The sequence below is a fragment of the Gorilla gorilla genome, chromosome 2 (assembly GCF_029281585.2).
Source record: "Gorilla gorilla gorilla isolate KB3781 chromosome 2, NHGRI_mGorGor1-v2.1_pri, whole genome shotgun sequence".
NCBI lineage: Eukaryota > Metazoa > Chordata > Mammalia > Primates > Hominidae > Gorilla > Gorilla gorilla.
Genome location: NC_086017.1, coordinates 159,843,489 through 159,865,086, shown reverse-complemented (window position 1 = coordinate 159,865,086; position 21,598 = coordinate 159,843,489). Strand labels below are relative to the sequence as shown.

Here is a 21,598-nt window from a genome sequence, read left to right as displayed (position 1 = left end):
GAAAATATCTAAATAAACTTAGCAAATTAGCAACAACAAATTCTCTTTAAAAGTACAAAATCAGGCCAGGTGAGGTGGCTCATGTCTGTAATCCCAGCACTTTGGGAGGCCGAGGCAGGGAGATCACTTGAGGTCAGAAGTTTGAGACCAGCCTGGCCAACATGGTGAACCTCTTCTCTACTAAAAATACAAAAATTAGCTGGGCGTGGCGGCATGCACCTGTAATCCCAGCTACTACGGAGGCTGAGGCAGGAAAATCATTTGAACCTGGGAGGCAGAGGTTGCAGTGAGCCGAGATCATGCCACTGCACGCCAGCCTGGGCAACAGAGCAAGACTCTGTCTCAAAAAAAAAAAAAAAAAAAAAAAAGGTACACAATCATATGTGTATTTCTCAATATTCTTATTTTGTAGTTAAGCATACAGAGTACTTAAATCCATCGAACTAAATAAAATTTCTACATTATTTGGTGAAGACGAAGGCATCTATGTGTGTATAAGGGGACAAGAAATCACATAAAAGTTGACTTAAACTGAAAGATTATTAATTCTATGATTTTAAGTTTTAAGAAAATCTAGAATTGGGACTTGAAATAGGAAGGCACATTGTAATAATAGGAAACAAGGCACACTCATTTTTTACCCATTTTCCAAACTTTTAAATGTTAAAAAAAATTACATGTGAGATTAACAACACAATAAAAAGATTCTTGGTAATAGGAAGGAGACTGATAATCACTGAGAGATTCTAGACATTTGTTTCTGCTTAAGACAGTTAGAGAATGCACCTATCGAAGAAACAAACATAAACAAAACAAAAACAAATTCAAACCCTTCTAAATTAACTATAAGAATAATGTAATCATACAGCATCTATACTACGTAATGAATTTTTTATTACTTAAATATTTTGGAAGACAATTTTGATTTTCATATGCAAGAAAGTTTTTCCTCATCTGAGCATCTGCTTTGATAAGAAGAAAAATCCCATAGCAAATATTTTAATGTTAATACAACCACAGCTAGCAGCAATAGTCACTAGTCCTTTTATGACTGTTCTAAACATATACTCTGTTTTCTATTTCCAGTTGTCTAATTTGTCACTAACGTAATAACTAGGGAAACATCTGGCAATTTATAGTTCTTTAAATTATAAGATTTTTTTTTCTGTGATTGAAATATTGTATTTTAGAGCTTTAATAGGATAATGGTAGTCACTTGCCAATTTAGTTGAATATTACCTTAAGTCCCTATAGATATTCCTTGATTTAAGATGGCTTTATATATTAAGCTATTAAAAAGTTGATTTTTAGAAGCTAAAGTTCATATTATGAATAAAACAAAATGTAAAGTGATAGCTAAATTTAGGATACAAATCGATCAAATTTACTGTTGCTTATCAGAGATTGAGTATACTGCTTTAACAAGCACCTACAGTGAAAAGAAACACAAACCACATAATCCAATGATCTTAGGCAATTTTGAAAAAGAAACATTAGGAGAATTTTGAAGAAAAATAATAGCATTTTGCAATCATCACGTGTTGGAAAGCTGATTTGTCAGTTTGCTAGATAACATGGGAGAAAAGTGTTCCTAAGCTAGGCTTGGACGCTTGGTCACATTTTGTTGTTCTGGCTCCATATTTGTTTATTGACACAGCATATCTTCAACACAACGTTTTAATCTTTACAACACTTGGACTGACTTCAAACGTCTAAACACAATTCTTAATTTGGTAGCCTACTTGGGAGACTCTTTGGCATTCTCCAGTCATGACTGAGCAGAAAAAGGGCTAGGTAAACTAATAAGCATGCGGCTAGAGGGCAGGAGCTCGCATTAAGCAGCCAAAACACCTAAATGTGAGGGGTCACTATTTTTGTCCCTGTAACAAATTCGAAAGCAAAATACAGCAACTCTCAGTTATCTGCTTGAAAGGACACTGTGGCAGCACAGATTAAAATGACAGCAGACATGCATCATGCATTTAAACTATGAGTTTTAAATTCCTTCTCAGCTAAGCATTTTACCTGGGCTTTCGGTAAGTAGCAGAGTAAACTTTTCTTCCTTATTTTCCCTCTAGCATAGGGGAAAATTAGTCATTAGTATTAATTAGTCATAATTGAAGTAATAACAGCAGTCGTAAGTAGCAGCAGGAACAAAAAGCCAAAACAAAATTATAAACACAAATACTCACACAACTCTGACCCCAAACTAGAAAGAAGAAAAAGAAAAGTGAGAAACCTGAACAACCCACAAATCTGCCCTTTTCTGAATACTGACCCAGGATAAGAGAAAGACTGAAGCTTAGCATGCTGTGGGACAGCAGCATTGCCGCAGCACCTGTGACTGAAAGACATTTTGCAAATCGCAAGGAAGACAAGTCTTCCACTGGCATCAGTGGAACCGGTGGAAGAAAACCAATTTTCTTCTGAGTTGGATGATGGAAGAGTTGATTCAGTTTAAGGTCAAAGAAGAGCAGAACCAGAAATCAAGGCCTCAGGATGGGAACAAAGGACAATGAAGTCAGGGGAAAAAAAAGGTGGCGGGGAGAGAGTGGGTAACAGACTTGAAACTAAGAATCACAAAACTTAAGCAAATGTTGAGACCTAGAAATTATGATGGGCAGTTTCTATAACCTAGCCTTAAGCTTAGACTTTTATTTTAAAGCAATAACCAAAAAAACAAAAGAAATGAAGGAATTATATCACTGGAGGGAACCTTATGGGCAGAGACTTGAGGTTCAGAGTTGTGAAATAATGCTCTTACTATCACACAGCAAGTTAAGTGGGAGTCTCCATTTCCCTTCCCCCATGCTTTCCTGCCCCTGCACTGTCAGGAAGGGTGGTAGAGAGGAAGGAGAAGGTACCAGGGCACCCGGGAATACATCACAGCCTGAGGACAGGTTATGCAGGTGGGGCCTTTATAGCTAGGGAAACACCAGAGAAGACAAGGGAAGTATGGCAGTTTCTTCCTTAGAGAAGACTTATAAGGGGGTTAAAGCAAATGCTATGTGAAATAAACACCTGGAGCTCCAAAACCCTCAGGTGGTAACTAATAATAGGAGAATCATGTTGGGACGCAGCATCTTCAGCGGGAAGCACAAGTTGCTCAACAAAGTAATAAAATAGATCAATAGGGTGCCAAATTTCTTGCCTCTTACTATTACTTTCTCTTCTCAGAATGACACAGGAAATAAATGTAGCCAAGTCCCAAATTTGATCCCAGTACCCAAACTTTCATTAAAAGAGGGCTCCTGAGTGGGGGGAGTAGGTTTTTAATACTTAACGAGGCTGTCAGCAAACAAAGAGAAGAGGCCCAGGTGGACTCAATAGCCAGGTCACAAATGGTTGCCCAAAAAAAACGGTGCAGAAGGAGGCGCTTTGGGGAAGAATTGCTGAAGTCTTCGGGAGACTATAGCAGGCTGGCACTACGGAGATGTTTACCTGGACATTTAAGAAAATTGGAGGATGGAGTTGGGTGTCGGGCAGTGGCCTGCCAGAGGCTCTGTTTAGTCCTGGAAGCAGAAGACCTTTGCTAAAATTCTGTCTCAGTTACACACATGCATTGGCTAAGGCTGTAGGGATTGGGGTGTGGAGACATCTTGCTTCTCCTTCCTCAGTTTGATTATTCAAAGGACATCTGGGAACCCTGAGGGTGGGAGAGTTTGGCCCAGGCTGGAACGATGTCCCGTGTCTAGGACCCACCGCTATGGTTTGCAGGGAGAGAGCTAAAGGGACGTGAGCAGTGCAGGGACATTGTCTGGGAAGCAGAGGGCGTGGATGGAGACACTCTTAACTTCACCTCAAAAGTAGCACAACTTTTAAACGAACGCCTTGCAGAGTCATACCGGCTTCCCGCTCAGATGATGGCTAAAATACAAGAGTTCACTAAAAGCCTCAGGAAGAAAGTTTATTGAATTGCATCTTATTTCTGTAGAGTTCTTCCTTGCACTCGGGAGAGTTTGGTTAAAATGGATTGAGAATTTCGAGGCACGTGGCAAACAAACCTACCTTGTTCCCTCCCGTTCCACAAGCCCCTCACCTGATTTGGGAAAGTGTGGCCAGCTCCAGGGGCAGGCGCTGACTAGAACTATGGTCGCTCTTTCCTTGGTCCCCGAGAGCTTCCCAGTATAGAGCCAGCAGTTAGGACACCGTGACATGAAACTTAGCACCCCACCCTTGAAGTCCCCCAAGCATGCCTGGCGGTCCGCGCGGACTCACCCGCTCCCCGGGCGCTGCGTCACGTCCCGCCGAGGGCCGGTTGCGCTGGTGCGGGTCTCCCGCCCGCCGCCTCGGCGTCCCGGCTGTGCGCTCTCACTCGCTGGGTCCGCTCCAGCCGCTCCCCATCGATCACCGCCGCGGCCCGGCAGAGCTGCTGGCGGCGCGCCGGTCCAGACGTCCTGTCACTCGCTGCTGCCTGGGGTCCTGGCTGTCAGGGGCTGGAATCATCGGCGAGGAGGCAGCTCCGAATTTATAGTGAGGGGCGTTGCTGCTTCTTGGGTTCCGGGGACGAGGCTCTGTTTTGCATTCCCTCCTCCTCCGCCCCGCCCCGGGAGACCCTCCCGGCCCAACCTCCTCCCTCTCGGGATACTGACGGCAGCAAGGATGATGCCACAGTCGCCCCGTGTCAAGTATCAGATCAGCGTTCACCTGGCCCCGAACCCCGCCTAGCGAGGGGTCGTGAGGGAGAGCGAGCTGGGGGTACAAGAGTATCATTTCCTGCGGAGATTCGTGTTCTTCAACATTTTTTTTTTTCTGAACTTGGAAAACTTTTAAGGACGAATTAGAGAACTTCTTTCTCTTTCCTATGAGTAACTCGAACTTTGGTAATACAGTTGTGGATCATAGATTACATGGATTAATTCCAGGGTTATGAAATTCAAGGGTGGACACTCATTTGTTCCTATTGGACATGCTACCCAAGTTGCATTTTAAAAAATGTATTTAAAAACCCAATAAATATTTAAAGAAGAAATAATATCAATTATTCACAAACTCTTCCAAAATATAGAAGAGTAAGGATGATCTCCCAACTCATGCTATGAGGCCAGTATCACCCTGATAACAAAACCGGATAAAGACATCACGGGACTACAGATCAATATTTCTTAAGAGTATAGATAAAAATTCTCAACAAAATGCAGGCAAATTGAATCCAATAACATATGAAAGGGACTATACACCATGGTCAAGTGAGGTTGATGCCAAAAAGCAAGATTAGATTAGTTTACCAAAAATCAATTAATGTTTGATAGGTGAGTAGGGTGACTGTAGTTTACAGTAATCTATTGTATATTTCAGAGTAGCCAGGAGAAAATAATTTGAATGTTTCTAGCATGAAGAAAAGACAAATATTTAAGGTGATGGATATGCCAATTGCACTGATTTGATCTTTATATGAATGCATTAAATTATTGCATGTACCTAAAAAGTCCTGTCACTTGCTGCTGCCTGGGGTCCTGGCTGTCAGGCGCTGGAATCATCGGCGAGGAGGCAGCTCCGAATTTATAGTGAGGGGCATTAAATTATTGCATGTACCTAAAAAGTGTACATCTATTGTGTATCAATAAAAATAAAATTAAAGAAGTAAAAAATGGGCAAAGCCTACATGATGGTCTAAAAAATTTTTTAAAAACTATTGGACAAAATTTAACACTTTTTCATGCTAACACTCAACAAACTAGGAATAGAAACTTCCTCAAACTATAAAGTTTATTTATGAAAAACGTAACTAATATCACACATAATAACGGAAGACAACGTTTTTATGTCTAAGATCAGGAACAAGACAAAATGTCTAGTCTTCCCATTTCTATTTAACTTTGTACTAAAGGTTCTAGTGAGGGCAATTGGACAAGAAAAAAAGATAAATGGCATCCAGATTAGAAAGAAAGTAAAACAATTTCTATTTGTAGATGACATGATCTTGTATTAAAAAGCCCTAAGGAATCAATTAATTAACTATTAGAACTAAGAAACAAGTTGAGCAAGTTTTTAGAATACAAGATCAATATACAAAAATCAGTTGTATTTCTATACACTAGCAATAAACAATCAACAAATGGAATTAAGAAAACAATTCCACTGTTGGCTTCTCACCACTTGCTGTGTGGGTCTGTGTCCTCTCCCTGCCTCACATGCTGCCATGCCTCAAAAAGTTAAGGAGATCAAGGACTTTCTGCTTACAGCCAGGTGAAAAGATGCCAGATCTGTCAAGGTCAAGAGAAATAAGGATAATGTGAAGTTTAAAGTTTGATGCAGCAGATACCTTCATACATTAGTCATCATAGACAAAGAGAAGGCAGAGAAACTGAAGCAGTTCTGGCACCCTGGTTTGTTAGAGAAGGAGATGAAATCAGACACACTGATTTGAACTGTGTTAAAAATTTAAAAATTCAAAGATAAAAACAATTTTACTTACTATAGATCAAAAGAGTAAAAATACTAAGAAATGGCCTGGTGTAGTGGCTCACTCCTGTAATCTCAGCACTTTTGGAGGCCGAGGTGGGTGAATCACGAGGTCAGGGATTCGAGACCAGGCTGGCCAACATCGTGAAACCCTGTCTCTACTAAAAATGCAAAAAAAAAAAAAAAAAAAAAAAAAAATAGCCAGGCATGGTGGTGCATGCCTGTAGTTCCAGCTACTCAGGAGGAGGAGGCTGAGGCAGAAGAATCGCTTGAACCCAGGAGGCGGAGGTTGCTGTGAGCTGAGATTGTGCCACTGCACTCCAGCCTGGGTGACAGAGTGAGACTCCATCTCAAAACAAACAAACAAACAAACAAACAAAACAAAACAAAACAAAAAAAACCCTAAGAAATAAATTAAACAAAAGGATCTAAAACTTGTACTCTGAAAACAAACAAAAAAAATTTGTTGAAATAAGGTAGACCTAAATAAATGGAATGACATTCCATGTTCTTGGATTGGAAGATTTAATATCGTTAAATGGCATTAATCTTCAAATGATCTACAGGTTAAACAAAATCTCTATCAAAACCCAGCAAGCTTTTATTGCAGAAATGAATGGAGTTATCCTAAAAACATGTGGCAGTGCGAGGGGCCCAGAATAGTCAAGACAATTCCGAAAAAGAACAAACTTACCAATTTCAAAATTTACTGCAAAATTACAATAAACAAGACAATGTGGTACTGGCATAGCAATAGATAGAAAGATCAATGGAACAGAATTGTGTCCACAAACTAAACCCTTACATTTATGAGACACTAGATTTTGAAAAGGGTTGAAAAAATGCAGAATGAGTAATCTTTATTACAAATGGTACTGGAATAATTGGATATCTGCATGCAGAAGAATGAAGTTGGACTCCTTATAATACCACATGTAAAAATTAAGTCAAAATGGATCATAGACCCAAGCTTAAGAGAAAAATTATAAAACTCTAAATAGAAAACGTAGGAGTAAACCTTTGTTACCTTGGGTTATGCAAAGCCATCTTAGATACAACTCCAAAAGCATAAGAAATACAAGAAAAAGTAGGTAAATTAATTTGATTTCATCAATATTAACAGCATCTGTACTTCCAAGGGTATCAAGAAAGTGAAAAGAAAAAGCCAAGAATGTGCAAAGATATTTGCAAATTATATACCTGATAAGGACTTGTGTACAGAACATATAAAGATAATAAAGCACACACAAAGATAATAAAAACACCATTAAAAATGGGCAAAGGATCTTAATATGCATTTCTCTAAAGAAGGTAGACAAACACATAAAAAAACTTAACATTATTAGCCAGCAGGAAAATGCAACTCAAAGGAACAACTAGGTATGATTTTAGGCCTACTAGGATAGCTATAATCAAAAAGTCAGATAGTAACAAGTGTTGTCCAGAATGTGGAGAAATTGGATCCCTCGTACATTGTTGGTGGGAATATAAAATAGTGCAGCCATTTTGGAAAACAGTGGCAATTCTTCAAAATGTTAAGCATAGAGTTACCATATGGCTCAGCGATTCCATTCCTAGGTATATACTCATTAGAAATGAAAACATACGTCCACACGAAAATGTAGACGTGAAAATTCATAGCAGCATTATTCATAATAGCCCCAAAGCAGAAATAAGTCAAATATCTCTCAACTGATGAATAGATAAAATGTGATATCTCCATACCATAGGATATTGTTTGGCAATAAAAGGGAATAAAGTACATGTTACACGTGGAAGTGCCTTGAAAACCTTGTGCTAATTGAAAGAAGCCAGTCACACAAGAAGACATATTATATGATTTCATTTATATGAAATATTCAGGAGTGACATAACTGTAGAGAATTTTGATTGCCTAGGCTGAGAATGGAGGGGTAGGAGGGAATGGTAGTGTCTGCTAATTGGAAGGTGATAAAAAATTGTACATTTGATTATGGTGATCATTACACAACTTTTGTATGTTTGAAAACATACAAAAAACATTGAACTGTACATCTTTGTTAAAAGACAAACCTAGTCAAATTAAATTTAACAGTGCTTAATTGAGCAAAGAATGATGTGCAAATCGGGCAGCCACTGAACTGCAATAGGTTCAGAGAGACTCCAGCACTGCCTCGTGGTTGAAAAAGATTTATGGGCAGAAAAAGGAAAGTGATGTACAGAAGACAAAAATGAGGTACAGAAATAGAATTGGTTATAATTTGGCATTTGCCTTATTTGAACACAGTTTGAACAACTGACCACCTTAGATATGCTGAAACTCTGTGATTGGCACAAGAGTAGGTTTCAGTCTTTTCAGCATCCGGTTAGGTTACAGTTCACTACATAGTGAGAAACTTTTAGGCCAAATTTAAAATACGTAAGGAAGCAGCTTTAGGATAAACTTAATTTAATTCTTTAAATGGGTGAACTGTATAGTATGTAGAGTATATATAAATAAAGCTATTTTAAAAAGGTAAAATATGAAATTTGTGTAGATGAGTAAAGACATGAATGTCTGACTTTTGTTTCTTGCTTCCAAGTTTCTGAAGAGAGAAGAGGGGCTCAGTTCCTATCTTTCATGCAATGGCTAACACCTCTGTGCTAGAACACATTGTGGATCGGGAAAGTAATATAAATTATTATTAATTAAAACTTATTTTTAAAATAAAGGTTTTTATTTAGCAACATACCATATGTTGAAATGACTTACATGTTTTGAATTTTCATTAAATTAAAAATGGCAAATTTACTTAAATATAATCAAGCATGTAGTAAGCATAGGTTTCTGCAGGAGAACTTTCTCAGAATGCAAACCTGAGGAAGACATGGTTCCTGAGTCCTGAGTATGGTGACCCAGGAGGGTTAGCATTCCCTTCTCCACTGGATTGTGCCTCTGCGACAGGGCTCTGTCTTATCAGTTCACTGTATTCCTGGGTTAAGAAGTTCTTTGAAACCAATGAGAACAAAGACACAACATACCAGAATCTCTGGGACACATTCAAAGCAGTGTGTAGAGGGAAATTTATAGCACTAAATGCCCACAAGAGAAAGCAGGAAAGATCCAAAATTGACACCCTAACATCACAATTAAAAGAACTAGAAAAGCAAGAGCAAACACATTCAAAAGCTAGCAGAAGGCAAGAAATAAGTAAAATCAGAGCAGAACTGAAGGAAATAGAGACACAAAAAGCCCTTCAAAAAATTAATGAATCCAGGAGCTGCTTTTTGAAAGGATCAACAAAATTGATAGACTGCTAGCAAGACTAATAAAGAAGGAAAGAGAGAAGAATCAAATAGATGCAATAAAAAATGATAAAGGGGATATCACCACCGATCCTACAGAAATACAAACTACCATCAGAGAATACTACAAACACCTCTATGCAAATAAACTAGAAAATCTAGAAGAAATGGATAAATTCCTCAACACATACACCCTCCCAACACTAAACCAGGAAGAAGTTGACTCTCTGAATAGACCAATAACAGGCTCTGAAATTGTGACAATAATCAATAGCTTACCAACCAAAAAGAGTCCAGGACCAGATGGATTCACAGCCGAATTCAACCAGAGGGACAAGGAGGAACTGGTACCATTCCTTCTGAAACTACTCCAATCAATAGAAAAAGAGGGAATCCTCTGTAACTCATTTTATGAGGCCAGCATCATCCTAATACCAAAGCCGGGCAGAGACTCAACCAAAAAAGAGAATTTTAGACCAATATCCTTGATGAACATTGATGCAAAAATCCTCAATAAAATACTGGCAAACCGAATCCAGCAGCACATCAAAAAGCTTATCCACCATGATCAAGTGGGCTTCATCCCTGGGATGCAAGGCTGATTCAATATACACAAATCAATAAATGTAGTCCAGCATATAAACAGAACCAAAGACAAAAACCACATGATTATCTCAATAGATGCAGAAAAGGCCTTTGACAAAATTCAACAACTCTTCATGCTAAAAACTCTCAATAAATTAGGTATTGATGGGACGTATCTCAAAATAATAAGAGCTATCTATGACAAACCGACAGCCAATATCATACTGAATGGGCAAAAACTGGAAGCATTCCCTTTGAAAACTGGCACAAGACGGATGCCCTCTCTCACCACTCCTATTCAACATAGTGTTGGAAGTTCTGGCCAGGGCAATTAGGCAGGAGAAGGAAATAAAGGGTATTCAATTAGGAAAAGAGGAAGTCAAATTGTCCCTGTTTGCAGATGACATGATTGTATATCTAGAAAACCCCATTGTCTCAGCCCAAAATCTCCTTAAGCTGATAAGCAACTTCAGCAAAGTCTCAGGATACAAAATCATGTACAAAAATCACAAGCATTCTTATACACCAATAACAGACAAACAGAGAGCCAAATCATGAGTGAACTTCCATTCACAATTGCTTCAAAGAGAATAAAATACCTAGGAATCCAACTTACAAGGGATGTGAAGGACCTCTTCAAGAAGAACTACAAACCACCTCTCAATGAAATAAAAGAGGATACAAACAAATGGAAGAACATTCCATGCTCATGGGTAGGAAGAATCAATATCATGAAAATGGCCATACTGCCCAAGGTAATTTATAGACTCAATGCCATCCCCATCAAGCTACCAATGACTTTCTTCACAGAATTGGAAAAAACTACTTTAAAGTTCATATGGAACCAAAAAGGAGCCCACATCGCCAAGACAATCCTAAGCCAAAAGAACAAAGCTGGAGGCATCATGCTACCTGACTTCAAACTATACTACAAGGCTACAGTAACCACAACAGCATGGTACTGGTACCAAAACAGAGATACAGATCAAATGAACAGAACAGAGCCCTCAGAAATAATGTCGCATATCTACAACTATTTGATCTTTGACAAACCTGAGAAAAACAAGCAATGGGGAAAGGATTCCCTATTTAATAAATGGTGCTGGGAAAACTGGCTAGCCATATGTAGAAAGCTGAAACTGGATCCCTTCCTTACACCTTATACAAAAATCAATTCCAGGTGGATTAAAGACTTAAACGTTAGACCTAAAACCATAAAAACCCTAGAAGAATACCTAGGCATTACCATTCAGGACATAGGCATGGGCAAGGACTTCACGTCTAAAACATCAAAAGCACTAAAGCAATGGCAACAAAAGCCAAAATTGACAAATGGGATCTAATTAAACTAAAGAGCTTCTGCACAGCAAAAGAAACTACCATCAGAGTGAACAGGCAACCTACAAAATGGGAGAAAATTTTCGCAACCTGCTCATCTGACAAAGGGCTAATATCCAGAATCTACAATGAACTCAAACAAATTTACAAGAAAAAAAACAAACAACCCCATCAACAAGTGGGCAAAGGACATGAACAGACACTTCTCAAAAGAAGACATTTATGCAGCCAAAAAACACATGAAAAAATGCTCACCATCACTGGCCATCAGAGAAATGCAAATCAAAACCACAATGAGATACCATCTCACACCAGTTAGAATGGCAATCATTAAAAAGTCAGGAAACAACAGGTGCTGGAGAGGATGTGGAGAAATAGGAACACTTTTACACTGTTGGTGGGACTGTAAACTAATTCAACCCTTGTGGAAGTCAGTGTGGTGATTCCTCAGGGATCTAGAACTAGAAATACCATTTGACCCAGCCATCCCATTACTGGGTATATACCCAAAGGACTATAAATCATGCTGCTATAAAGACACATGCACACGTATGTTTCTTGCGGCACTATTCACAATAGCAAAGACTTGGAACCAAGCCAAATGTCCAACAATGATAGACTGGATTAAGAAAATGTGGCACATATACACGATGGAATACTATGCAGCCATAAAAATGATGAGTTCATGTCCTTTGTAGGGACATGGATGAAACTGGAAATCATCATTCTCAGTAAACTATTGCAAAAACAAAAAACCAAACACCGCATATTCTCACTCATAGGTGGGAATTGAACAATGAGAACACATGGACACAGGAGGGGAACATCACACTCTGGGGACTGTTGTGGGGTGGGGGAAGGGGGAAGGGATAGCTTTAGGAGATATACCTAATGCTAGATGACGAGTTAATGGGTGCAGCACACCAGCATGGCACATATATACATATGTAATTAACCTGCACATTGTGCACATGTACCCTAAAACTTAAAGTATAAAAAAAATTAGGTAAGTACATTTTAGAACTGGGAGAGTAAGTTAAATAGGGCGTAAGAAAATAACTATGTATTTATGTACATACATATATGATGGCTGTACAACTCTATAAATTTACTAAAAATCATTGGTTTGTACACATAAAATGAGTGACTTTTATGGCATGTGGAATATATTTCAATGAAGCTGTTCTTTTTTTAAAGAAGAAGAAGAAAAAAAAAGAGTCCCCACAAATGCAAACAAATTGCTCCGATGTAAGACTGACTTTTAGTTCATATGTGAACTCTATCTTGGGGGAAATGTTGTTTGAAATGGGTCCTGAAGAATAGATAGCATTATTTGAACTAGGAACAAGGAAACAGCCATGTAAAAGTACCATGGCAACGAAGTGTCATTTGTGTGGGAACAGATTGTTACTGAATTTTTCTTGAGTACATAATTAATAATGAGTTATTATTTACTGGATGCTTGCTATATACATCAGGCATCTTATCAAGCCCTTCATATCTATTAACCTAATTAATCATTATAGCAAATCTGTATATAAAAGTTACAGATTTTACAGATGAGGAAGGTAAGGTACAGAAATTAAGCAAGTTACCCAAGGTTACATGATTTGTAAGAGGCAGAGACAAGAGTCCAGTTTCGCTGGCATAAAAGGCCATATATTTGCTATAAGAGGGAGTGGTAGAAAGAGCTAAAAAGATGGATTATCATGAATGTGGAGCTCAGAAGTTTGTAGAGAGGTTTGAACTTAATTTGGTTCTTGAGGAATGGCTGAGGCTTATGAATGAGGAGAGGCGTGATGTGTAAGGTGCATTAGAGTGTGGAGATGTTAGAAATAGGGGTAACAGTGGACTAGGCTAGGGTTAACACACACACAAAAACCCACACCAGTGAAATTAGGACGAGAGACAGTGTCAAGACAGAATACAGAGAACTTACAAAAATAACTGGGGGTTTGGGGTGGGGGTTCATCGAGCTTGTAGGAGGCAGCTGATCGGCTTCATCTACTGAAGAACCTTACACAGATGTCACACTAGCCATTATAATTGGAAGAGAGATGGGCCTCCTTTGGAGAGCTTCAAGGTATTTACTTTGTTGTTGATTTTTTTCTTGGTGAGAATGCTTGGTTTTTAGTTTAAATGGCTAGAAAAGATATACACAGGTTTTGATGGCTTTTAAAGATTTGCATTTATATTCAAGACCAGGGTAACCAGGAATTCGATGTGAAAGTCTCCTGATAAGGGAAAGAGCACTGGAATCAGGAGATGAGTGGCGTGGTAGGGAACTGACAAGGAGGCAGGGGTGGCTGCAGGAATGAACCTTCCAAGAAGCTTGACAATGAAGAGAGGGCATGATGGAATCAGGAAATAGAGAAAGGATGAAGCTACAGCGAGATTGTATGAACTTTTTACAGGATTCTGGGCATTTTTCTCACCTTTCAGCATTGATGTCCAAGCCTTGGAGTATTCCATTTTAAATAGACAACACTTTCTTGGATGTGACATCCCCCTTCGTAACATGCCTGCTAGCAGTCAAGAACCCACAGTGGTACTGTTTCTTTTTGTTTTATGTAACATCTTCCTGTGTATAAAGTTTTCCATTTTCTCACCTGGGTTATTTACTTAGCAGATGTTTACTGATCTTCTCTGTATTTCGTGCTATGCTAAATGATGAGGGAACGGAGATAAAAGTCACTGCTGGTCTGCACTGAGAGGAGACTCAGAACATCCAACTCTCCTATATGGTGTAAAGCTTGTCCTAGGCATTCATTTGTTTCTCTGATCAGTTTTGAAATTGGACTCTGTGAGACTTACCTCATACCGTCACAGATATTTGGAACCATTTATCACAAGTCCTTTGTAGAAAAGCCAGAAGTGAGTGACAACCAAAATCTAGAATCTGTGATTGAAAATAGAAAATGCTCCTCTGAGTATTAAGACTCAGGGGATCTTTATATTTTTGAATCTATTTACTGCTGAAAATCACTAACCATAGTCACTTCTGTACTAAATTCCAGCTTGGTTTTAGAAATAACCATAGTAGGCCAGGCATGGTGCCTCATGCCTGTGATCCCAGCACTTTGGAAGGCTGAGGCAGGCGGATCACGAGGTGAGGAGATCAAGACCATCTTGACCAACACGGTGAAAGTCTGTCTCTACTAAAATAAAAAAAAATTAGCTGGGCTTGGTGGTGCACACCTGTAGTCTCAGCTACTCAGGAGGCTGAGGCAGGAGAATCACTTGAACCTGAGAGGCAGAGGTTGCAGTGAGCCAAAATCGTGCCACTGCACTCCAGCCTGGGTGACAGAGTGAGACTCCATCTCAACTCATAAAAAAAAAAAAAATTACCACAGTATAGTTTTTAAGACTGTAAATTTCTTAGAGAGTCAACTGTGTTGGTAAAACTTCTTGAAAGGGTGGGGTTTGATCTCAGAGATATTATATCATCAGAAACAAGCAGATGAGAAGAAAACGATGGTATCATTACTATTGTAATGAATTGGTTGAGTAATGGTATGTTTTAAACCCTGGGCTTTTCTACTGTGGTTACACGTTGGTCCTACACAAAAGGGTGTGCCTTAGAATTGTGACTGGAGGCAGGGATTTGAAGTTCAACTTTGCTATTGTTCACCCGGTACACTTAGAGAAGTTACCCCTCTGATATGGATTTTAATATAAAGGGCAATAATGTTCCCTGAACATTTGTCAGGGCTAAGGAAAAGAGTATATATGAAAGCTTCAGACACTGTCTGGCACATAGTAAGTGCTTAATGGATACTAGCCGGTTTCATTGAGAAGCAGGCAATTTTGCAGCCAGAATAGGAATATACTGGCTTTTTGCTACTTTTTAAAAAGGGATAAAACATCTTGATATCTTTCTGATTAATTTGTTTCTGGTATCAAAATATTGAAATTTTGATATAATTGCAGTCCTGATGGTATGGACTCAAGTACAGCCTTTTTCTTTCTCTCTCTCCTCTCTTTATGTGCCACGTGAGGCAGGATTGGGTGGTGCTGTCACCGTGTAGCTGGAAGTGTGAACACACAGCTCAAGGGAAGCCAGGCTGTTGAAATGCTAGATGAGCAAAGACAGTACCCCAGAACCCCACTTCTGCTGAGGCCAGGGCTTGGCTGGTATCAGATTCTAGATCACCTACCAAAGGCCCAACTCAAAATATCATTCTGGAGAAAAAACTCGACAGGACCTGCAAAAGAAATGCAGTGTATAATAAACATGAAAAAAGTTTACTCTTTTTAATAATGAAAAAGTAATTTAAAGTAACAAGGTACAATTATGCATCTATAAAATTGACAAAGATTAAAAAGAAAAGATGATCATACCAGAATTCAGTTTTTGCTGAATGTGGAGAATGTGGGGAAGTTCATACTCTCATGCACACACATACACACAGACACATATATATATGTATATATATGGATATACGTGTGTGTATATATACACACGTATACCCCCACACACATATATGTGTGTGTGTATTTGTAGGATTGTTACATATCCTCATCAACCGGGAACTTATTCTAAATAGTAATAATGGATATGAGCAAAGATTTATATACAAGGATGTTATTTACATTGCTATGTATAATAGCACATAATTGGAAACAAACTTAATATCTCTCAAGTACAGGGTTGGTTATGATACATCTAGAATAGAACTTAAACATTAAAAGTAATGCAACAGATATTTAATTATATGGGAAGTGTTCATGATATGATAATTAGTGAAAATCAGTTTATAGAACAATATGTAAACTGTTATCTAAATTATGTAAAACATCACAAACACACATACACATAGAAAAGGATTGGATATATATTTCCTAAAATCCTTACAGTGGTTATTTCTGAATATAGGGATTATAGGTAATTTGAAATTACATTTTCTTTTTCTGCTTGGTTATATTGTCTAAATTTTATCTAACAATTATATCACTATAAAAAATAAGCAGAATGAACAAGAGGGCAGGGAGCTTAAGACAGGATCTGTTTGGAAAGCAAGGACCATTGAGGGGAATTTTCATTGACAGCTTTTGCTGACACTAAACTTGAAGGCCCAATGGCTTCAACCTTGTAAGTGTGCCTGTATCTGTATTTTAGGGCATTCCTCTGGTTTTGAGTATGCAACTGGTTCTCCCAAATTTTATGTCATTTCATAAAATTTCAGCTGGTATTTAACGTGAGAAAGGGTGTTATATACATATGTAAATATTCATCATGTTCAGGTTTCTTTCTAAGTGGAGTCCATCATAGTCAAGAGATGCTGAGAGAATTGAGCCAGGCTTTTGAGATGGATACTGTGGCAGACAGCAAAGTTAACCTAGCCTATCACTGTGTGTTTTATGGCCTTTTTTTTTTTGTCTCAGAGAAAGCAGAGGGTTAGACTGATCATATTATATTATTGTATGTAATATTGTATTATAAGCTACTATGTAGCTTACAAATTAATTCATTACACGGTCATGGGAGATTATAAATAGGAACTCATGCAAATGTCTGCTTATATTATTTATGATGAAAAAAGAACATTTTCTGTATTTCCTTTTTTTAAATTTTTTTCTAAGAATATCATTAAGCTTTATGAATTTTAAATTTACAAGGAGAGCTTTATTTTTGATTCCAATTTCCATCACTCTTCCCTGCTTTTAAAATTTTTACCCATATTACTAAATTCTCTCAGAGATACCTTTCACATCTCTTCAATTTTTTGCTTTCATCCTTTTGCCCAGGCTGACCCATTGTTTAGATTATCTTCCAGCCTTCGCTGTTTGAAAAACTTCCCTATCCTCAAAGACTCAGATCAAATGCCAGTTTCCTAATTTTCCTGATCACATCTGCCAGAAGTCACTACTTTCTCCTTTGAACTTATGTCTTGTTTTTGAAAATAAAAATGCAGCGTGATTTTATGGGAAGAAATGTTAACAAGGAGTTCAGAGACCTAGGGTCCTTTTTCCTTTCTCTCAAGAGGCATCAATGGAGCTTGGTCAAGATATGAAAATTGTCCAAGATACGAAAATATCTTTACATCTAGATATCTCCTGGCACTTAAAATAAGAGATTTCCAATATCCTGTTTTCTAGTTGTGTGAACTAACATCTCTGTGCTTCAGTTTAATCATCAGTAAAATGTGGATAGTAATAGCACCTAACTCAATGTGAATGAGGATTAAATGAGGTAAAGCAAATAGAACTGTCACTAAGAAATCCTTTTGATATGATAGGAATCTATCTTACTCAATACACTTTATCAAAATTTATATCCCTGCTTTAAGTAGTTTTACAAGGATATAGAGAAAGAGATGAATACGACAAAAACAAACCAACCAACAAACAAAATAAACAGTATTGTTGAACATTCTTTACTAGGGCATGTTTATAATGTTTATAGCCTCACTAGTATAACTGTGTTTTACAGTTCTGTGTATTATAATGAAAGCCTACTTCTCGAGTGATTTATTTCAATTGTCTATATAATAAACTGTTAGAAATGAACATGTAAGTGAGTAAACAACTACTTTATCCCTCTTATTTTCTACCTATTACAGATATAACCTCTTAAAAAACTAAGTTATAAACTTCACAGATCATTAATCAGACAAGATTTCTACTATTTCTTATTACCTTTATTTATAGAAATAGAGAATGAACGTTAGCAAGATTCTGTAAACTTATTAGGGCAGAAGGCTATTTTAAATATTATCCAAAAGCTGGTAAATGTGATAAAATTTGTAGAGGATTAGAATAATCTAAAAGGGTAAAATGTATTATTCTAAATTATGTTTTGCTTTAACTATGAGTTAAAAATTTTAAAAATTACATAGATGTTCATGAGGAAAGAGGAGAAAACTAACAGAAAAAAGCTATTTTTAACATTAGAGATGAAGGCAGATATAGTAAATAAAGATGTATCACTTTTGTATTAAATTAATTTCACTTTCTAAAAAAAGCGAGGTTACTATATTCACCAATAAAAATGTTGATAGATGATAGGAAAAGCATTACAAAATAAAATTCTCAACAGGGCAGTTTTTATATGCATTTTAAATTTATGAACATCATTGTTGATAACCATCAAATACATATATCATACTCTGTATAAAGGAACTAATGTACCTAAGAGTTGTATCAATTAGTTAAATATTTAACTTTAAGAGAAGAAAGCTTTATATAATAAATGAAGGTGCTGAATAATGAAGTATCAGAGAAGAAAAAGGGAGATATTTAAGATGATAAAGAGTATATATTTTGGCCCATGTAAAGAATCAACAGACCTTGAAATTAAACATTTTAGAAAAATGGGTGGCATTTGAAAAATTGTGTTTGAGTTTAACTGACTGAGGAACAATAAGGAGGGCAGGCTGTCCCAATTGTAATTATATTTCCATGGTGTCATTACAATAAAACCCAAATATTTTCCACCATATTTCTTATTTTGCTTCAGTTTTGGGGGGTGGCCCCTTCTTTACTGTCAAACAAATTAGTCACACAACTATGCTGGCTGTCCTTTACCCACTATAGAGGTCATGATAGCAGACTGTCCACTTGGCCAACACTTCTTTGGCACCTGGCCACCTTGAGAATGCCCCTGTTGGCCAAGGCACACTCCTGCCTCTGCTGATTGAGCTGCATGATTCCTGATCCAAGCAGAAGGTTCCTCTCTCATAAGTAAGTGATAGGCATGTCTTTCTAGAGGGGAGATGCTTATAGGTGACCTGAGCTCCATTATGTTAGAGACAGCCCTTAATGAGTGAAGCTTCCTCTGGCCCATTTAGACAATCTTTAACTTCACTTTGTAGTCCAAATACTTTTAAAGACTTTGCTTTGAGTTCTTACACATAATCAAATTATCTTTAGAAAAGTAAAACTTGCTGCACCACCTATAGCCCCTGGATTGCTAATAGCTGTCATCTTTTTAGGCCTTCATTTATACTAGGTTTCATGCTGGAGGCACTCACAAAGACCGCCGTATCTGGCTGGCTTGAAAAGCACATATTAGCAAGATTTATGCAACTATTTTTTGGGAGGTGGGCTAAGATAATTTAAGTACTATCAGTTGCACTCATACGCACCACTCAGAGTCCAGTGGCGGAGGCATCATTGGATTGGAAGGTATCTTCTGAATAGGAAGGTTTTTAAATAAAATAATGTCTTTTGTAGTATATGAGCCAAAAGTTAATTTTATATAAATGAACCTCACAGGATTATTTTAATTTATGACGCTTTTTCACATGGCTATCGATATAATTTAAAATAGACAAATTCAGGTTCCTTGGGCTGACTCTGCTTGTTCTCACACTTTCTGTCTGGTTTGTATTCCGTAATCTTTCTACATGAACTCATGCTGCTAGTTGCTCATTAAATTGTTCTTGCCTAAGTACTTCCTGATCAATTCTATTATTATTTGTTCTTTTTCTTTCTTAGTATTGATGTTAACTGCTTGGTAATTTCCTGGATCTCCCCTTTGGCACATCTTATAAATTAGGCTACTTATTATTACAATTATTTTCTTGACTCGGCAGCCCATTCATCATTCTCTATTTCTGCATTGTCTGTGACTTGAATATCTACAAAATGTAAACGTATTATTTATACAAAACAAATATCTTATTGTGAGGATAATGTTCTCTAATATTTCTTAGCGAAGAGATTTATAGTTCACTAAAATATACTTTGAACATACTAAAATAAGAAACAAAATTAGTGGATAAAAATTAAACATTAACAGCTAATATGCCTTTTTTGGGAAATCATTTGGCTTTTTCTGAATGAAATAAGTGTAAAAGTCATGTTATTAAAATTAATTACTTAAAAATTTAAAAAGTACTACTTTTTATTATTCATCTATGAGCAACGTATATTATCTCTTTAAGTATTTTTTATTATTTTATCAAATATTGCTTTTTATTAATTACAGCATAGATCTAACCTGGTTTTTGGCCTTTAATCACAGAAGAGACATAATTCATTAATTAAATAAACTATAATGATTACTGAGTTAACATGGGACATCAATAAGACATGGTCTGTGAGTATAAGAAGTTCACAACCCAGTGAAGTAAGAGCAGTAAGAATGTATAATACTGTGTTTAAATAATTAAGATATTCTTACGGAATACAAAGAAGGCCAGAATTAACTCTGACAGCCACAAGTTGGGAAAGGTTTCCATACCAGAGGAGTAAATATTTGAGTCTTGCTTTGAAGGTTAGGGTATTCTAGACAGAGGTCACTGCACATGCAGATGACACTATAAAAGTATACCTTTTTCCATATGGGTAGATGGAAAATGCAATGATTCTTTGTTTAATATTGGTCTCTTCTGCAGGATTGGAATCTCCCTGTAAGCAGATACCATGCTGATTTTGTTCACTGCCCTATCCACAGTCTGGCATAGAGCTTGGCATGTAGTAAATAATAAATATTTGTTGAATGAATGAATGCATTGTGAAAGGCTAGGCTCAAGTGTTTGGATTATATTCTTTCTGTGGGCAGTGTGAGTCACAGAGATGATTAAGCATTGAGTCCTGTGATCCCGTTTGTTATATAGGAAGATGAAAGGCAATTCTATTGAAAATGTAGAGGATAGATACAAGTAGGACCAGACTATTGGCAGATAGATGAGTTAGCCATTCCAGAAGCAAAATGAAGTAAACTTAAAGTGGTGAATTTGTGGATGTTGGGACAAGCTTCTAAAATGTGGTAGAAAGGATTCATGGACTGGTTGGATGTGGAGGGTGAAAAAGAGACAGAAAGGAAGAGGTCTTTGCGTTAAGAGTTTGGGAGGATAGCAGTACTAAAAATTGAGAACAGGGATTGTTTTTTGAGAAGGAAATTTTACGGGGAAGGATGGGTTTAAATTTGAATGCACTTAGTTTGTTTTCTCAAAAAGACATCCAGGTAAGGCAAAATCTGGTTGAATATGTAGCTGTGGAATTCATCAGCATGGAGATGATGCTTGAGGTTACGGGAGGAAATAAGGTTAATAAGAAG

The 21,598-nt window shown here is 37.4% G+C and overlaps 1 protein-coding gene and 1 pseudogene across 2 annotated transcripts in view; one reads left to right on the top strand and one right to left on the bottom strand.

Moving 5' to 3' along the window:
• AGTR1 (angiotensin II receptor type 1) overlaps positions 1-4,568 on the bottom strand; it is a 44,940-nt gene extending 40,372 nt beyond the window's left edge. The window contains exon 1 of one of the 2 annotated variants that reach the window (XM_004037815.4): positions 4,219-4,568. The gene's annotated coding sequence lies outside the window, so the exon portion shown is untranslated. The remainder of the gene's footprint in view (positions 1-4,218) is intronic. The other variant, XM_004037814.3, reaches the window with a different exon arrangement.
• A 1,574-nt stretch (positions 4,569-6,142) lies between these two features.
• LOC101132013 (large ribosomal subunit protein eL38-like) lies at positions 6,143-6,370 on the top strand (annotated as a pseudogene).
• The last annotated feature ends 15,228 nt before the right edge of the window (positions 6,371-21,598 follow it).